The sequence below is a fragment of the Hyla sarda genome, unplaced genomic scaffold (assembly GCF_029499605.1).
Source record: "Hyla sarda isolate aHylSar1 unplaced genomic scaffold, aHylSar1.hap1 scaffold_2139, whole genome shotgun sequence".
In the NCBI taxonomy this organism is placed as follows: Eukaryota; Metazoa; Chordata; class Amphibia; order Anura; family Hylidae; genus Hyla; species Hyla sarda.
The window spans coordinates 22,255-40,830 of record NW_026608805.1 but is presented as its reverse complement, the minus strand read 5'-3'; the positions used below and the strand labels follow the sequence as shown (position 1 = coordinate 40,830).

Here is an 18,576-nt window from a genome sequence, read left to right as displayed (position 1 = left end):
GATGGACATATGTCTTTTTTCGACCGTACTAACTATGTAACTATGTAACATAACATGGGGGGGGGGGGGGGGTCTCCTGGCTGTTCACACAGGTGTGTCATTGCTGTACATTGACCATGCATTGCTTCTGTGGTATTGCAAAGGCAAAGACAAATGCTTCCAGCCATCCATTGCACTAATGGATTGGTCATCAGCTGGCTGTCTATGTCCCGCATCAATATAGACCAAAGTACAGAGGGTTAGGCTATGCTATTGTGCACCTACCTGATGCATCAGAAGGTGCGAGGCCCTTGCTAAATTCTGTGCACAGACTTTGAGATCTATACTTTAGACTGTATCTAAACCTGCTCCAACATGGACTGACATTCTGGCCTACTTTCAGCCGATGCGACTTGTCTGTCGCTGAACAGTCGCTTTTTATGTATTCAGCACCTATGTATAATGTTGTAAAAATGCTCTAGAAGCTAAAGTCGCAGAAATGTCACACATATTTGGCCTGCAACTTTCTGTGCGACAAATTCAGACAGGAAAAATCAGTATAAATCCTTAGAAAATTATCCCCCAGTGTCTCCATCTGCTGGCGGTATTGAATAAGCATTGCTGCACTGATGGGGTATGCATTAGACGAAAAAAAAGAAGAAAAAGAAGAATAATACGCCCAGAAAAGAGGCGAAAAGGAGAAAAACGTAAAAAAACGTGAAAAAAAAGTAAGAGGAAGAGAAGGGAAAAAAAGGTGGAAATGGGTTTAAAAGTGATTTCGGCAGAGAAATATATATATATATATATATATATATATATATATATACGCGCACACACACACATATATATAAACGTATTCTCCGTTGAGATATTGCAGCCGCTGCTGTGTCCAGGCCCAGGAGCCTTAGCACTGTGCTGTGATGTCACTCAATACCACTGACATCACTAGGTGTAAACAACATCTCTCCTTTGCTGTGTATGTGACTATGGAGCTGTTTGGTGATGTCGTCTATTATGGCCTTCATAGAAGCAACAGGAGATTGTTGCATCCATCTAGAACCCTCAGAACTACAGTGCTATGATGTCACTCACTTCCACAGGCCTTGCAGAGTGTAAACAACAACAACCCAGCTTTGTTGTGTATGTAACCATAGGGATTTGTGATGTCACCTAGAACCTTCACAGCAGCGACAGCTTTATGAGGAGCATCAGCACTGCTCTGCCTGAGCAGAACCATCACCGCCATAGGTTGTCAAATAACCCGGATTTAACCCACACAGGTAAGTCCAATGGGGTGCAGGCATGTCCTCTATGCTTACAGCTTCCCGTGGGTGTTGGTTTGATACCGTTTGGGGACAGCCAAGGAGGCATCTGCAGGCAACAAAGGTAGGTGTGTGCTTGTGTGTGTGTTTCCTATGCAGATCCTAAGCCCAGTGTCACATGCAAGTAGGAGGAGTAAGAAGGGTTCCTGGCAAATCCGGGTTATGGATTGCATTTAAAAAGGCCCCGTGGGAGTGCAATGGGCCCCTGTCTTGCTGCTTAGCAATAATGGTATGGGTTTAGGTTCTGCTGTGTGTACTGGTGGTTGACTGCCCCCCAGCCCAGAGTGTGCATGGAAAATTGTCTGGCAGCCTCCCTGACAGCAAGCAGTGATAGTGCCCATGAAGGGGACCTTGTTGGGCCCGCCCCTTTCACGGTTATCGCTTCTCGGCCTTTTGGCTAAGATCAAGTGTAGTATCTGTTCTTATCAGTTTAATATCTGATACGTCCCCTATCTGGGGACCATATATTAAATGGATTTTTGAGAACGGGGGCCGATTTCGAAGCTTGCTTCCGTCGCCCTATGCATTGACCCGATATGGCAGTATCTTCGGGTACAGTGCACCACCCCCTTACAGGGTTAAAAAGAAAGATTCCTACTTTCATTGCTACCTGCTTGCTGGCTAGCCAGCTAGCCAGCCCTGTGGGCCTTGCTGCTGCAGCCAAAAAACAAAAGGTGGTGCTGCTGCTTCTGCTGCTTCTGCTTGTGTCTGGCCGCTGTTGGAGCGTCCAGGCACAGGACTTCTGCTGCTGCTGACTAAATGGCCTCCTTAATTGGATCATTTGAGTAGCCAGCACACCTGTGCAGGTAGGGCATGACATGATAGGCAGCTGCCTTGATAGCGGGTGGGTGCTGAATGTTCCTAATTGACAAAATAAGATTAATGCTTATGAAGAAATATAAAATCTCATCCCTTCCCCAATATCGCGCCACACCCCTACCCCTTAATTCCCTGGTTGAACTTGATGGACATATGTCTTTTTTCGACCGTACTAACTATGTAACTATGTAACATAACATGGGGGGGGGGGGGGGTCTCCTGGCTGTTCACACAGGTGTGTCATTGCTGTACATTGACCATGCATTGCTTCTGTGGTATTGCAAAGGCAAAGACAAATGCTTCCAGCCATCCATTGCACTAATGGATTGGTCATCAGCTGGCTGTCTATGTCCCGCATCAATATAGACCAAAGTACAGAGGGTTAGGCTATGCTATTGTGCACCTACCTGATGCATCAGAAGGTGCGAGGCCCTTGCTAAATTCTGTGCACAGACTTTGAGATCTATACTTTAGACTGTATCTAAACCTGCTCCAACATGGACTGACATTCTGGCCTACTTTCAGCCGATGCGACTTGTCTGTCGCTGAACAGTCGCTTTTTATGTATTCAGCACCTATGTATAATGTTGTAAAAATGCTCTAGAAGCTAAAGTCGCAGAAATGTCACACATATTTGGCCTGCAACTTTCTGTGCGACAAATTCAGACAGGAAAAATTAGTATAAATCCTTAGAAAATTATCCCCCAGTGTCTCCATCTGCTGGCGGTATTGAATAAGCATTGCTGCACTGATGGGGTATGCATTAGACGAAAAAAAAGAAGAAAAAGAAGAATAATACGCCCAGAAAAGAGGCGAAAAGGAGAAAAACGTAAAAAAACGTGAAAAAAAAGTAAGAGGAAGAGAAGGGAAAAAAAGGTGGAAATGGGTTTAAAAGTGATTTCGGCGGAGAAATATATATATATATATATATATATATATATATATATATATATACGCGCACACACACACATATATATAAACGTATTCTCCGTTGAGATATTGCAGCCGCTGCTGTGTCCAGGCCCAGGAGCCTTAGCACTGTGCTGTGATGTCACTCAATACCACTGACATCACTAGGTGTAAACAACATCTCTCCTTTGCTGTGTATGTGACTATGGAGCTGTTTGGTGATGTCGTCTATTATGGCCTTCATAGAAGCAACAGGAGATTGTTGCATCCATCTAGAACCCTCAGAACTACAGTGCTATGATGTCACTCACTTCCACAGGCCTTGCAGAGTGTAAACAACAACAACCCAGCTTTGTTGTGTATGTAACCATAGGGATTTGTGATGTCACCTAGAACCTTCACAGCAGCGACAGCTTTATGAGGAGCATCAGCACTGCTCTGCCTGAGCAGAACCATCACCGCCATAGGTTGTCAAATAACCCGGATTTAACCCACACAGGTAAGTCCAATGGGGTGCAGGCATGTCCTCTATGCTTACAGCTTCCCGTGGGTGTTGGTTTGATACCGTTTGGGGACAGCCAAGGAGGCATCTGCAGGCAACAAAGGTAGGTGTGTGCTTGTGTGTGTGTTTCCTATGCAGATCCTAAGCCCAGTGTCACATGCAAGTAGGAGGAGTAAGAAGGGTTCCTGGCAAATCCGGGTTATGGATTGCATTTAAAAAGGCCCCGTGGGAGTGCAATGGGCCCCTGTCTTGCTGCTTAGCAATAATGGTATGGGTTTAGGTTCTGCTGTGTGTACTGGTGGTTGACTGCCCCCCAGCCCAGAGTGTGCATGGAAAATTGTCTGGCAGCCTCCCTGACAGCAAGCAGTGATAGTGCCCATGAAGGGGACCTTGTTGGGCCCGCCCCTTTCACGGTTATCGCTTCTCGGCCTTTTGGCTAAGATCAAGTGTAGTATCTGTTCTTATCAGTTTAATATCTGATACGTCCCCTATCTGGGGACCATATATTAAATGGATTTTTGAGAACGGGGGCCGATTTCGAAGCTTGCTTCCGTCGCCCTATGCATTGACCCGATATGGCAGTATCTTCGGGTACAGTGCACCACCCCCTTACAGGGTTAAAAAGAAAGATTCCTACTTTCATTGCTACCTGCTTGCTGGCTAGCCAGCTAGCCAGCCCTGTGGGCCTTGCTGCTGCTTCAGCCAAAAAACAAAAGGTGGTGCTGCTGCTGCTTCTGCTGCTTCTGCTTCTGCTTGTGTCTGGCCCCTGTTGGAGCGTCCAGGCACAGGACTTCTGCTGCTGCTGACTAAATGGCCTCCTTAATTGGATCATTTGAGTAGCCAGCACACCTGTGCAGGTAGGGCATGACATGATAGGCAGCTGCCTTGATAGCGGGTGGGTGCTGAATGTTCCTAATTGACAAAATAAGATTAATGCTTATGAAGAAATATAAAATCTCATCCCTTCCCCAATATCGCGCCACACCCCTACCCCTTAATTCCCTGGTTGAACGTGATGGACATATGTCTTTTTTCGACCGTACTAACTATGTAACTATGTAACATAACATGGGGGGGGGGGGGGGGGGTCTCCTGGCTGTTCACACAGGTGTGTCATTGCTGTACATTGACCATGCATTGCTTCTGTGGTATTGCAAAGGCAAAGACAAATGCTTCCAGCCATCCATTGCACTAATGGATTGGTCATCAGCTGGCTGTCTATGTCCCGCATCAATATAGACCAAAGTACAGAGGGTTAGGCTATGCTATTGTGCACCTACCTGATGCATCAGAAGGTGCGAGGCCCTTGCTAAATTCTGTGCACAGACTTTGAGATCTATGCTTTAGACTGTATCTAAACCTGCTCCAACATGGACTGACATTCTGGCCTACTTTCAGCCGATGCGACTTGTCTGTCGCTGAACAGTCGCTTTTTATGTATTCAGCACCTATGTATAATGTTGTAAAAATGCTCTAGAAGCTAAAGTCGCAGAAATGTCACACATATTTGGCCTGCAACTTTCTGTGCGACAAATTCAGACAGGAAAAATCAGTATAAATCCTTAGAAAATTATCCCCCAGTGTCTCCATCTGCTGGCGGTATTGAATAAGCATTGCTGCACTGATGGGGTATGCATTAGACGAAAAAAAAGAAGAAAAAGAAGAATAATACGCCCAGAAAAGAGGCGAAAAGGAGAAAAACGTAAAAAAACGTGAAAAAAAAGTAAGAGGAAGAGAAGGGAAAAAAAGGTGGAAATGGGTTTAAAAGTGATTTCGGCGGAGAAATATATATATATATATATATATATATATATATATATATATGCGCACACACACACATAGATATAAACGTATTCTCCGTTGAGATATTGCAGCCGCTGCTGTGTCCAGGCCCAGGAGCCTTAGCACTGTGCTGTGATGTCACTCAATACCACTGACATCACTAGGTGTAAACAACATCTCTCCTTTGCTGTGTATGTGACTATGGAGCTGTTTGGTGATGTCGTCTATTACGGCCTTCATAGAAGCAACAGGAGATTGTTGCATCCATCTTGAACCCTCAGAACTACAGTGCTATGATGTCACTCACTTCCACAGGCCTTGCAGAGTGTAAACAACAACAACCCAGCTTTGTTGTGTATGTAACCAAAGGGATTTGTGATGTCACCTAGAACCTTCACAGCAGCGACAGCTTTATGAGGAGCATCAGCACTGCTCTGCCTGAGCAGAACCATCACCGCCATAGGTTGTCAAATAACCCGGATTTAACCCACACAGGTAAGTCCAATGGGGTGCAGGCATGTCCTCTATGCTTACAGCTTCCCGTGGGTGTTGGTTTGATACCGTTTGGGGACAGCCAAGGAGGCATCTGCAGGCAACAAAGGTAGGTGTGTGCTTGTGTGTGTGTTTCCTATGCAGATCCTAAGCCCAGTGTCACATGCAAGTAGGAGGAGTAAGAAGGGTTCCTGGCAAATCCGGGTTATGGATTGCATTTAAAAAGGCCCCGTGGGAGTGCAATGGGCCCCTGTCTTGCTGCTTAGCAATAATGGTATGGGTTTAGGTTCTGCTGTGTGTACTGGTGGTTGACTGCCCCCCAGCCCAGAGTGTGCATGGAAAATTGTCTGGCAGCCTCCCTGACAGCAAGCAGTGATAGTGCCCATGAAGGGGACCTTGTTGGGCCCGCCCCTTTCACGGTTATCGCTTCTCGGCCTTTTGGCTAAGATCAAGTGTAGTATCTGTTCTTATCAGTTTAATATCTGATACGTCCCCTATCTGGGGACCATATATTAAATGGATTTTTGAGAACGGGGGCCGATTTCGAAGCTTGCTTCCGTCGCCCTATGCATTGACCCGATATGGCAGTATCTTCGGGTACAGTGCACCACCCCCTTACAGGGTTAAAAAGAAAGATTCCTACTTTCATTGCTACCTGCTTGCTGGCTAGCCAGCTAGCCAGCCCTGTGGGCCTTGCTGCTGCTGCAGCCAAAAAACAAAAGATGGTGCTGCTGCTGCTTCTGCTTCTGCTTGTGTCTGGCCCCTGTTGGAGCGTCCAGGCACAGGACTTCTGCTGCTGCTGACTAAATGGCCTCCTTAATTGGATCATTTGAGTAGCCAGCACACCTGTGCAGGTAGGGCATGACATGATAGGCAGCTGCCTTGATAGCGGGTGGGTGCTGAATGTTCCTAATTGACAAAATAAGATTAATGCTTATGAAGAAATATAAAATCTCATCCCTTCCCCAATATCGCGCCACACCCCTACCCCTTAATTCCCTGGTTGAACGTGATGGACATATGTCTTTTTTCGACCGTACTAACTATGTAACTATGTAACATAACATGGGGGGGGGGGGGTCTCCTGGCTGTTCACACAGGTGTGTCATTGCTGTACATTGACCATGCATTGCTTCTGTGGTATTGCAAAGGCAAAGACAAATGCTTCCAGCCATCCATTGCACTAATGGATTGGTCATCAGCTGGCTGTCTATGTCCCGCATCAATATAGACCAAAGTACAGAGGGTTAGGCTATGCTATTGTGCACCTACCTGATGCATCAGAAGGTGCGAGGCCCTTGCTAAATTCTGTGCACAGACTTTGAGATCTATGCTTTAGACTGTATCTAAACCTGCTCCAACATGGACTGACATTCTGGCCTACTTTCAGCCGATGCGACTTGTCTGTCGCTGAACAGTCGCTTTTTATGTATTCAGCACCTATGTATAATGTTGTAAAAATGCTCTAGAAGCTAAAGTCGCAGAAATGTCACACATATTTGGCCTGCAACTTTCTGTGCGACAAATTCAGACAGGAAAAATCAGTATAAATCCTTAGAAAATTATCCCCCAGTGTCTCCATCTGCTGGCGGTATTGAATAAGCATTGCTGCACTGATGGGGTATGCATTAGACGAAAAAAAAGAAGAAAAAGAAGAATAATACGCCCAGAAAAGAGGCGAAAAGGAGAAAAACGTAAAAAAACGTGAAAAAAAAGTAAGAGGAAGAGAAGGGAAAAAAAGGTGGAAATGGGTTTAAAAGTGATTTCGGCGGAGAAATATATATATATATATATATATATATATATATATATATATATATATGCGCACACACACACATAGATATAAACGTATTCTCCGTTGAGATATTGCAGCCGCTGCTGTGTCCAGGCCCAGGAGCCTTAGCACTGTGCTGTGATGTCACTCAATACCACTGACATCACTAGGTGTAAACAACATCTCTCCTTTGCTGTGTATGTGACTATGGAGCTGTTTGGTGATGTCGTCTATTACGGCCTTCATAGAAGCAACAGGAGATTGTTGCATCCATCTTGAACCCTCAGAACTACAGTGCTATGATGTCACTCACTTCCACAGGCCTTGCAGAGTGTAAACAACAACAACCCAGCTTTGTTGTGTATGTAACCAAAGGGATTTGTGATGTCACCTAGAACCTTCACAGCAGCGACAGCTTTATGAGGAGCATCAGCACTGCTCTGCCTGAGCAGAACCATCACCGCCATAGGTTGTCAAATAACCCGGATTTAACCCACACAGGTAAGTCCAATGGGGTGCAGGCATGTCCTCTATGCTTACAGCTTCCCGTGGGTGTTGGTTTGATACCGTTTGGGGACAGCCAAGGAGGCATCTGCAGGCAACAAAGGTAGGTGTGTGCTTGTGTGTGTGTTTCCTATGCAGATCCTAAGCCCAGTGTCACATGCAAGTAGGAGGAGTAAGAAGGGTTCCTGGCAAATCCGGGTTATGGATTGCATTTAAAAAGGCCCCGTGGGAGTGCAATGGGCCCCTGTCTTGCTGCTTAGCAATAATGGTATGGGTTTAGGTTCTGCTGTGTGTACTGGTGGTTGACTGCCCCCCAGCCCAGAGTGTGCATGGAAAATTGTCTGGCAGCCTCCCTGACAGCAAGCAGTGATAGTGCCCATGAAGGGGACCTTGTTGGGCCCGCCCCTTTCACGGTTATCGCTTCTCGGCCTTTTGGCTAAGATCAAGTGTAGTATCTGTTCTTATCAGTTTAATATCTGATACGTCCCCTATCTGGGGACCATATATTAAATGGATTTTTGAGAACGGGGGCCGATTTCGAAGCTTGCTTCCGTCGCCCTATGCATTGACCCGATATGGCAGTATCTTCGGGTACAGTGCACCACCCCCTTACAGGGTTAAAAAGAAAGATTCCTACTTTCATTGCTACCTGCTTGCTGGCTAGCCAGCTAGCCAGCCCTGTGGGCCTTGCTGCTGCTGCAGCCAAAAAACAAAAGGTGGTGCTGCTGCTGCTTCTGCTGCTTCTGCTTCTGCTTGTGTCTGGCCCCTGTTGGAGCGTCCAGGCACAGGACTTCTGCTGCTGCTGACTAAATGGCCTCCTTAATTGGATCATTTGAGTAGCCAGCACACCTGTGCAGGTAGGGCATGACATGATAGGCAGCTGCCTTGATAGCGGGTGGGTGCTGAATGTTCCTAATTGACAAAATAAGATTAATGCTTATGAAGAAATATAAAATCTCATCCCTTCCCCAATATCGCGCCACACCCCTACCCCTTAATTCCCTGGTTGAACGTGATGGACATATGTCTTTTTTCGACCGTACTAACTATGTAACTATGTAACATAACATGGGGGGGGGGGGTCTCCTGGCTGTTCACACAGGTGTGTCATTGCTGTACATTGACCATGCATTGCTTCTGTGGTATTGCAAAGGCAAAGACAAATGCTTCCAGCCATCCATTGCACTAATGGATTGGTCATCAGCTGGCTGTCTATGTCCCGCATCAATATAGACCAAAGTACAGAGGGTTAGGCTATGCTATTGTGCACCTACCTGATGCATCAGAAGGTGCGAGGCCCTTGCTAAATTCTGTGCACAGACTTTGAGATCTATGCTTTAGACTGTATCTAAACCTGCTCCAACATGGACTGACATTCTGGCCTACTTTCAGCCGATGCGACTTGTCTGTCGCTGAACAGTCGCTTTTTATGTATTCAGCACCTATGTATAATGTTGTAAAAATGCTCTAGAAGCTAAAGTCGCAGAAATGTCACACATATTTGGCCTGCAACTTTCTGTGCGACAAATTCAGACAGGAAAAATCAGTATAAATCCTTAGAAAATTATCCCCCAGTGTCTCCATCTGCTGGCGGTATTGAATAAGCATTGCTGCACTGATGGGGTATGCATTAGACGAAAAAAAAGAAGAAAAAGAAGAATAATACGCCCAGAAAAGAGGCGAAAAGGAGAAAAACGTAAAAAAACGTGAAAAAAAAGTAAGAGGAAGAGAAGGGAAAAAAAGGTGGAAATGGGTTTAAAAGTGATTTCGGCGGAGAAATATATATATATATATATATATATATATATATATATATATATATGCGCACACACACACATAGATATAAACGTATTCTCCGTTGAGATATTGCAGCCGCTGCTGTGTCCAGGCCCAGGAGCCTTAGCACTGTGCTGTGATGTCACTCAATACCACTGACATCACTAGGTGTAAACAACATCTCTCCTTTGCTGTGTATGTGACTATGGAGCTGTTTGGTGATGTCGTCTATTACGGCCTTCATAGAAGCAACAGGAGATTGTTGCATCCATCTTGAACCCTCAGAACTACAGTGCTATGATGTCACTCACTTCCACAGGCCTTGCAGAGTGTAAACAACAACAACCCAGCTTTGTTGTGTATGTAACCAAAGGGATTTGTGATGTCACCTAGAACCTTCACAGCAGCGACAGCTTTATGAGGAGCATCAGCACTGCTCTGCCTGAGCAGAACCATCACCGCCATAGGTTGTCAAATAACCCGGATTTAACCCACACAGGTAAGTCCAATGGGGTGCAGGCATGTCCTCTATGCTTACAGCTTCCCGTGGGTGTTGGTTTGATACCGTTTGGGGACAGCCAAGGAGGCATCTGCAGGCAACAAAGGTAGGTGTGTGCTTGTGTGTGTGTTTCCTATGCAGATCCTAAGCCCAGTGTCACATGCAAGTAGGAGGAGTAAGAAGGGTTCCTGGCAAATCCGGGTTATGGATTGCATTTAAAAAGGCCCCGTGGGAGTGCAATGGGCCCCTGTCTTGCTGCTTAGCAATAATGGTATGGGTTTAGGTTCTGCTGTGTGTACTGGTGGTTGACTGCCCCCCAGCCCAGAGTGTGCATGGAAAATTGTCTGGCAGCCTCCCTGACAGCAAGCAGTGATAGTGCCCATGAAGGGGACCTTGTTGGGCCCGCCCCTTTCACGGTTATCGCTTCTCGGCCTTTTGGCTAAGATCAAGTGTAGTAATACAGGAGATCTGGTCAGAAGGTACTCGGGTACCCCTCTCCTCGGCCTTGTGGGATCGCCCAGGTTTATTGCCTGGGCTTCACCCACTTGTTGCTATTGGGGAGAGGGCTTAGTCCCAGGGTAACGGGTTGCGATCGCCTCTCAAAGCCTTTGGGTGGAGAGAGGTTTGAGCGAATTGGCTGGTTGGTTGGAGCGGAGAGAACCAGACCAAAACACGAATGAACCATGGATGAAGATCTAGATCCTGGTTCGGTACCGGCTTATGCCCGGATTAAACACACTGTGCGGGTCATTCTCACAGGTGATGCGGCGGATGCACGTGGCATGAGGTTCGTGATAGAGGACGTGCTCGACAAGATTCTTAATGTTCGTAAGCGAGAGATTTTGGCCATCCAGGATTACCCTAAGCGGAGGATCTACGACTGCACTTTCATAGGGGAAGGCGTATTCTTAGATGCAGTAATGAAAATTCCAAAGCAAGATGATCCGAGGCTTAAGGGTATCCAAATTGTCGAGCACGTCCTAGATGAAACCAAGTTGATTGTCGTGAAGATGTACTCCCCTTTTGTAAATCAGAGAGAGATCGATGGGTTCCTGGCAGCCTACTTTAAAAAGGTGGAGTTCAGAGGAAAAATCATGAACGACTGTGGTGTCTGGACCTCAAAATGGCGATATCAAGTCACGTGCAACAAAGACCCCACCCTCCCAGGGGGGATACTATTACCGCCTGCTCGTTTTAAATTAAACAATGTGTGTGGCGACCTCTTTTTTGCGGGAATGCCAAACTTCTGCAGAAGGTGCCAACGTTATGGGCACATAAAGGAAAATTGTGAAAGTTCCTGTAAGAAATGTGGAAGCATGCAACATGAAACAGAAAAATGTGATAAGGGTTTGAGATGTAATTTTTGCCGTCACTTTGGTCACATGTATGCTTTCTGTCCCCACAGACCAAAAAAAACCACAGAACAGCAAGGGCAACCCAAGAGAGACGTCCGGAGACCAGCCTGGGGAAAAGCCAGAGAGGAGGAGCACCCCCCACAAGAAGAGGTAAGCTGTGAGATGGAGACCACGGCCCCCCCAAAAGAACCCCAGGAGAAAGAGGCACAGGTGGAAAGGGGGACCCCAAATGAGAGGAGGCCGGGGAAGAGAAATGCGAGAGGGGATCGGGCAGATACCTCAGAGAAGGTGGAAGAGCGAGAGGTGCCCGATTCCACCCCGGAAGGTCCTCCTGCTCGGGGTCCCCCTGAGTGTGAAAACCCGGACGGAGTAGCAAAGGTGAAAAGACGAAGGGGCTCCAAAGGGCGTCCGGACTCGGAGGTGGTCCAGGAGGAGCAGATGGAAGTTCCTGTCGTGACGGGGGCTCCAAGTGAAGCTCCTCCACAGGTCCCAGTGGTGGATACCCCTCCTCCTCCCAGCCAGGAGGAGGTTTCAGGGGTGACCATCTCCGAGGTCCCGGAAACGGACCTAAGTACGCACCCGACCCCTATGGAGGGGCAAGAGGTGGACGCCGAAAAAGAGAATGGAGCCCAGAAGCTGTTCTTACCAATGTACTCCGTCTATACACCTGTGGTCTTGGAAGAGGGGGGCTGCTCGAGCGATGGTGGTTCCTCTCCGGCTTCCTCTATGTGTACGGTAGAGTCAGAGGTGGGGGGTAACGAGAGCTCCAGTGCGCAATCTGGTTTTTAGTTTTGTTATCTGAGCCTCCCTTTTTTTTACATCTCCAATGGCTGAGTTGTCCGGATTGTCTATGAATGTAAGAAGTATAAGTTCACGAGCGAAACGGGTTGCCCTTTTTAACTACTTGTCTATTTTTGCTGCTTCTGTGGTTTTCCTGCAGGAGTGCGGCATCCCGCATAGTTTAAATTATGAAAAGTATAAAAAAGATTGGGTACACGGTCCATCAGTCTGGTCTGGATCTAACGAATCCAGATCAGCAGGGGTCGCCATACTTTTTAAAGGAAATGCTTTTATTGATTTTATTCATGAGATTTTACCAGGCAGAATTTTATTGGTTAAAGCTTTTATTGATGGTATTAAATGGCAGTTTTTAAATTTTTATGGTTCACCCAATAAAAATGATAGAGCACGGATGTTAGAGATTTTACCCCTTTTTATCAATGATTCTGAACCTCTTATTTTAGCAGGTGATTTTAATTGTATTTTAAGGGGGGAGCACCGTTTTACCAATTCAGTAAGTAGAAACTATGATAAAACATCTTCTATGTTAAAAAATATGATTATTGATTTTAGACTTACTGATGTTTTTAAGAAATGCAATAGTATTTTACCAGAAAGAGACGGTGTGACCTGGAGCAACGCAAACTGCAGCTCCAGGATCGATTTTATCTTCTGTTCTTATCAAGTACTGCCTTTTAAGTGTGATGTTTTAACCAATGTTTTTTCTGATCACAAACTTTTATCTTTTAAGGTGAAGAGTGATTTTAGAAAAAAGACTGGGAGGAATGCCTGGAAGATGAATGTATCCCTTTTAGAAGATCCGCAGGTTTTATCCGATTTTATCAACTTCTACAAGGACTGCAGACGGGTAAGAGATCCTAACACTCCCATCAGTATATGGTGGGAGAAAATGAAAATAAAAATAAAAGAGTTTTTTATTAGAGTAGGGATCTCTAGAGCTAAAGAGAAGCGTGAGTTTTACTCCCTTCTAAATACCCGTCTGCAAACCCTGTACAAATTCAGAGACAATGGTATAGAGGTTTATAGAGAAATTACTGACTTAAAAAAAGAAATAAAACAGTGCCTGGAGCAGAAGGGAAAAGAGATAATTTTCAGATCCAAAATAAAGCACCTTGAAGAGAACGAGACCTGCTCCAGGTACTTTTTTAAGAAAGTAACGGATAAAAAGGTTTTCATTGATAATATACAAGGAGAAAAAGATGTACAGGGTATTTTAAAAAGGGTACATTCATTTTATGCGGATCTTTTTAATACAAAAAATATTGATATTGATTTTATGAATGACTCATTGAAGGAGATTACCAATGTTTTAGACCCTGTGTCCCAGTCTCTTTTACAGAGGGAGATCTCGGAACAGGAGGTTTTAGAGACGATCAGGAGTTTTAAATCCGGTAAGGTGCCTGGTCCTGACGGTATACCCATTGAGTTTTATGTCATTTTTTATGGTGTTTTAAAAGATGACCTTTTTTCCCTTTTTACAGAAGTATTTAAAACAAAAGCCCTCCCAGGTTCATGGAGGAAGGGTGATGTCTCCCTGCTGTTCAAAAAGGGAGACCGGTCAGATCTAAAGAACTGGAGACCAATCACCCTCCTCAACTGTGACTACAAAGTGATGGCAAAACTGTGCGCAAATAGATTAAAAAGTGTAATAGAGAAAATAATCCATTCAAATCAGGTCTGTGGGGTGCCTGGGAGGAGCATATGGGAAAATCTTAACCTTTTAAAAGATGTGATTAGTGACACAAAGTCTAGAAACGGAAAACTAGCCATTTTATCCTTAGACTTCGAGAAGGCTTTTGACAGAGTGTCACATTTTTATCTTTTTAAGGTTTTAGAGAAAATGGGTATACCTGAAGGCTTTTTATTGTCTCTTAAGGCCTTTTATAAAAACTGCACAAGCAAGATTTTAGTTAACGGTTTTAAGACACAGGATGTGATTTTAAATTCCGGAGTGAAGCAGGGGTGTCCTTTGTCCCCACTACTTTTCATATGTGCGCTTGAGCCTCTACTATGCACCTTGAGGAGAGATAAGCAAATAAGAGGGGTCCCCCTGCCGGGAGGAGGGGGACTAGAGGCTAAAGTAGTGGGGTACATGGACGATGTGGCAGTGCTCGGAAGGGACACCCCATCGCTTCAAAAAGCCCTAAAGCAAATTGAATTTTTTTGTTGTGCCTCCGGTTTTAAGGTAAATTTTAATAAAAGCAGTGTTTTAAATATAGGAGGACTGTTTTTAAGGGATTTACCCATTCCTGTGTCTGAGTCTGTGCAGATTTTAGGGGTCTCCTTCAGTGAGTCAAACAATGGTTTTAATAGCTGGGACTTGGTGGCTCAAAAAATAAACACAAAAATTTGTATGTGGAACATGAGAAAGCTAACGATGGAGGGGAAGGTTTTAGTTACAAAGATGGTGATTTTACCCATTTTATTGTATCTTGGCATGGTCTTTCCACCCCCCGAAATGATTTTAAATAAAATTATTAAAGCATGTTTTACCTTTTTATGGAGCTCCAAGAGTGAAAAATTGAGAAGAGAGATCGTCATGATGCCAAAAGGTATGGGTGGAAAGGACTTCCCCGACATCAGGGCGTTCCTTTTTACCAAGTTTTTTAGCATGTGTGTTAGCACACTTTTTAAGGATAGTTACTGGTCATATTTTATCCGTTTTAATACAGGTTTTTTTATGAGGAGGAATGGGTGGTTTAAAACTGTTTTAAGCTGTCCTTATGCTTTTAATCTTCCCCAACAATACAAGATTTTAGAGAAAATTTTCAACTTGTACAACTTTAACGGAAAAAGTATTAATGAAGTAACTAATAGCAAAAAAATGTTAAAATATATTAAAGAAAGTGGTTTTATTACCCCTGTGAATAATTTTAATGAAGAGAAATGCAGGAAAATATGGAAGATGGCAAATATGATTTATCTTTTTAATTCACAGAAAGATCTGGCCTGGAGCTGCATACACGAGTGTCTTCCATGCCGGGCATTCCAGCACCGAAGAAGGATGGCCAACACTGCAGTATGCCCGAGGGAGGGCTGCCAGGAACCCGAGACCGTGTACCACCTTTTCTGGACTTGTTTTTATGCAAAAAGGATATGGACTAAAATACTCCCTCTGGTGAAGAAGATAACAGAAATAAAGGACTTAAACTCTGCAGCTGTTTTTTATGGATGTCTGGAATGCCCAATACGGACTCAAGAGACAATGGCATGGAAGATCATAAACTGTGTTAAAGCAGCTCTATGGAATGCCAGAAACATTTTACTTTTTAAACATGAGATTTTATCTGTGAATGATGTTTTAGCTCTTTGTTTTAGTGATATGTACCAGTACTTTTTATTAGACAAGAAATATTATCCTTTATTAGCTAGAAAATGGTATTTTAATGAATGGAACGCCCTTTTGTAAAGCCACCAAGTGCCCATTTTAAGTGTATTATGATTGTATTTATGTGAACTTTTATTGTTATATGTGATTTTATTATCAAAATTTGTTTTTATTGAAAAAAAATTATATTTATAAATCGTAATGCACTTTGTAAAATGTTATGAATTCTAAATAAAAAGATACCCCTCAGGGGTAGCCAAGTTAAAAAAAAATCTGTTCTTATCAGTTTAATATCTGATACGTCCCCTATCTGGGGACCATATATTAAATGGATTTTTGAGAACGGGGGCCGATTTCGAAGCTTGCTTCCGTCGCCCTATGCATTGACCCGATATGGCAGTATCTTCGGGTACAGTGCACCACCCCCTTACAGGGTTAAAAAGAAAGATTCCTACTTTCATTGCTACCTGCTTGCTGGCTAGCCAGCTAGCCAGCCCTGTGGGCCTTGCTGCTGCAGCCAAAAAACAAAAGGTGGTGGTGCTGCTGCTGCTGCTTCTGCTTGTGTCTGGCCGCTGTTGGAGCGTCCAGGCACAGGACTTCTGCTGCTGCTGACTAAATGGCCTCCTTAATTGGATCATTTGAGTAGCCAGCACACCTGTGCAGGTAGGGCATGACATGATAGGCAGCTGCCTTGATAGCGGGTGGGTGCTGAATGTTCCTAATTGACAAAATAAGATTAATGCTTATGAAGAAATATAAAATCTCATCCCTTCCCCAATATCGCGCCACACCCCTACCCCTTAATTCCCTGGTTGAACTTGATGGACATATGTCTTTTTTCGACCGTACTAACTATGTAACTATGTAACATAACATGGGGGGGGGAGGGGGGGGGGGTCTCCTGGCTGTTCACACAGGTGTGTCATTGCTGTACATTGACCATGCATTGCTTCTGTGGTATTGCAAAGGCAAAGACAAATGCTTCCAGCCATCCATTGCACTAATGGATTGGTCATCAGCTGGCTGTCTATGTCCCGCATCAATATAGACCAAAGTACAGAGGGTTAGGCTATGCTATTGTGCACCTACCTGATGCATCAGAAGGTGCGAGGCCCTTGCTAAATTCTGTGCACAGACTTTGAGATCTATACTTTAGACTGTATCTAAACCTGCTCCAACATGGACTGACATTCTGGCCTACTTTCAGCCGATGCGACTTGTCTGTCGCTGAACAGTCGCTTTTTATGTATTCAGCACCTATGTATAATGTTGTAAAAATGCTCTAGAAGCTAAAGTCGCAGAAATGTCACACATATTTGGCCTGCAACTTTCTGTGCGACAAATTCAGACAGGAAAAATCAGTATAAATCCTTAGAAAATTATCCCCCAGTGTCTCCATCTGCTGGCGGTATTGAATAAGCATTGCTGCACTGATGGGGTATGCATTAGACGAAAAAAAAGAAGAAAAAGAAGAATAATACGCCCAGAAAAGAGGCGAAAAGGAGAAAAACGTAAAAAAACGTGAAAAAAAAGTAAGAGGAAGAGAAGGGAAAAAAAGGTGGAAATGGGTTTAAAAGTGATTTCGGCGGAGAAATATATATATATATATATATATATATATATATATATATATATACGCGCACACACACACATATATATAAACGTATTCTCCGTTGAGATATTGCAGCCGCTGCTGTGTCCAGGCCCAGGAGCCTTAGCACTGTGCTGTGATGTCACTCAATACCACTGACATCACTAGGTGTAAACAACATCTCTCCTTTGCTGTGTATGTGACTATGGAGCTGTTTGGTGATGTCGTCTATTATGGCCTTCATAGAAGCAACAGGAGATTGTTGCATCCATCTAGAACCCTCAGAACTACAGTGCTATGATGTCACTCACTTCCACAGGCCTTGCAGAGTGTAAACAACAACAACCCAGCTTTGTTGTGTATGTAACCATAGGGATTTGTGATGTCACCTAGAACCTTCACAGCAGCGACAGCTTTATGAGGAGCATCAGCACTGCTCTGCCTGAGCAGAACCATCACCGCCATAGGTTGTCAAATAACCCGGATTTAACCCACACAGGTAAGTCCAATGGGGTGCAGGCATGTCCTCTATGCTTACAGCTTCCCGTGGGTGTTGGTTTGATACCGTTTGGGGACAGCCAAGGAGGCATCTGCAGGCAACAAAGGTAGGTGTGTGCTTGTGTGTGTGTTTCCTATGCAGATCCTAAGCCCAGTGTCACATGCAAGTAGGAGGAGTAAGAAGGGTTCCTGGCAAATCCGGGTTATGGATTGCATTTAAAAAGGCCCCGTGGGAGTGCAATGGGCCCCTGTCTTGCTGCTTAGCAATAATGGTATGGGTTTAGGTTCTGCTGTGTGTACTGGTGGTTGACTGCCCCCCAGCCCAGAGTGTGCATGGAAAATTGTCTGGCAGCCTCCCTGACAGCAAGCAGTGATAGTGCCCATGAAGGGGACCTTGTTGGGCCCGCCCCTTTCACGGTTATCGCTTCTCGGCCTTTTGGCTAAGATCAAGTGTAGTATCTGTTCTTATCAGTTTAATATCTGATACGTCCCCTATCTGGGGACCATATATTAAATGGATTTTTGAGAACGGGGGCCGATTTCGAAGCTTGCTTCCGTCGCCCTATGCATTGACCCGATATGGCAGTATCTTCGGGTACAGTGCACCACCCCCTTACAGGGTTAAAAAGAAAGATTCCTACTTTC

The 18,576-nt window shown here is 44.7% G+C and overlaps 6 non-coding genes and 1 pseudogene across 6 annotated transcripts; all 7 read left to right on the top strand.

The window, feature by feature from the left end:
- The first annotated feature begins 1,678 nt into the window (after positions 1–1,678).
- Positions 1,679–1,869, top strand: LOC130319550 (U2 spliceosomal RNA). The gene has a single exon (XR_008865717.1). It is a non-coding gene; the product is annotated as a U2 spliceosomal RNA (small nuclear RNA).
- A 2,078-nt stretch (positions 1,870–3,947) lies between these two features.
- On the top strand, positions 3,948–4,138 carry LOC130319549 (U2 spliceosomal RNA). Its single transcript, XR_008865716.1, has one exon. It is a non-coding gene; the product is annotated as a U2 spliceosomal RNA (small nuclear RNA).
- Positions 4,139–6,227: 2,089 nt separating this feature from the next.
- LOC130319548 (U2 spliceosomal RNA) lies at positions 6,228–6,418 on the top strand. Its single transcript, XR_008865715.1, has one exon. It is a non-coding gene; the product is annotated as a U2 spliceosomal RNA (small nuclear RNA).
- A 2,081-nt stretch (positions 6,419–8,499) lies between these two features.
- LOC130319547 (U2 spliceosomal RNA) lies at positions 8,500–8,690 on the top strand. The gene has a single exon (XR_008865714.1). It is a non-coding gene; the product is annotated as a U2 spliceosomal RNA (small nuclear RNA).
- A 2,087-nt stretch (positions 8,691–10,777) lies between these two features.
- On the top strand, positions 10,778–10,910 carry LOC130319559 (U2 spliceosomal RNA; annotated as a pseudogene).
- A 5,171-nt stretch (positions 10,911–16,081) lies between these two features.
- Positions 16,082–16,267, top strand: LOC130319558 (U2 spliceosomal RNA). The gene has a single exon (XR_008865724.1). It is a non-coding gene; the product is annotated as a U2 spliceosomal RNA (small nuclear RNA).
- Positions 16,268–18,351: 2,084 nt separating this feature from the next.
- Positions 18,352–18,542, top strand: LOC130319546 (U2 spliceosomal RNA). The gene has a single exon (XR_008865713.1). It is a non-coding gene; the product is annotated as a U2 spliceosomal RNA (small nuclear RNA).
- Positions 18,543–18,576: the final 34 nt, after the last annotated feature.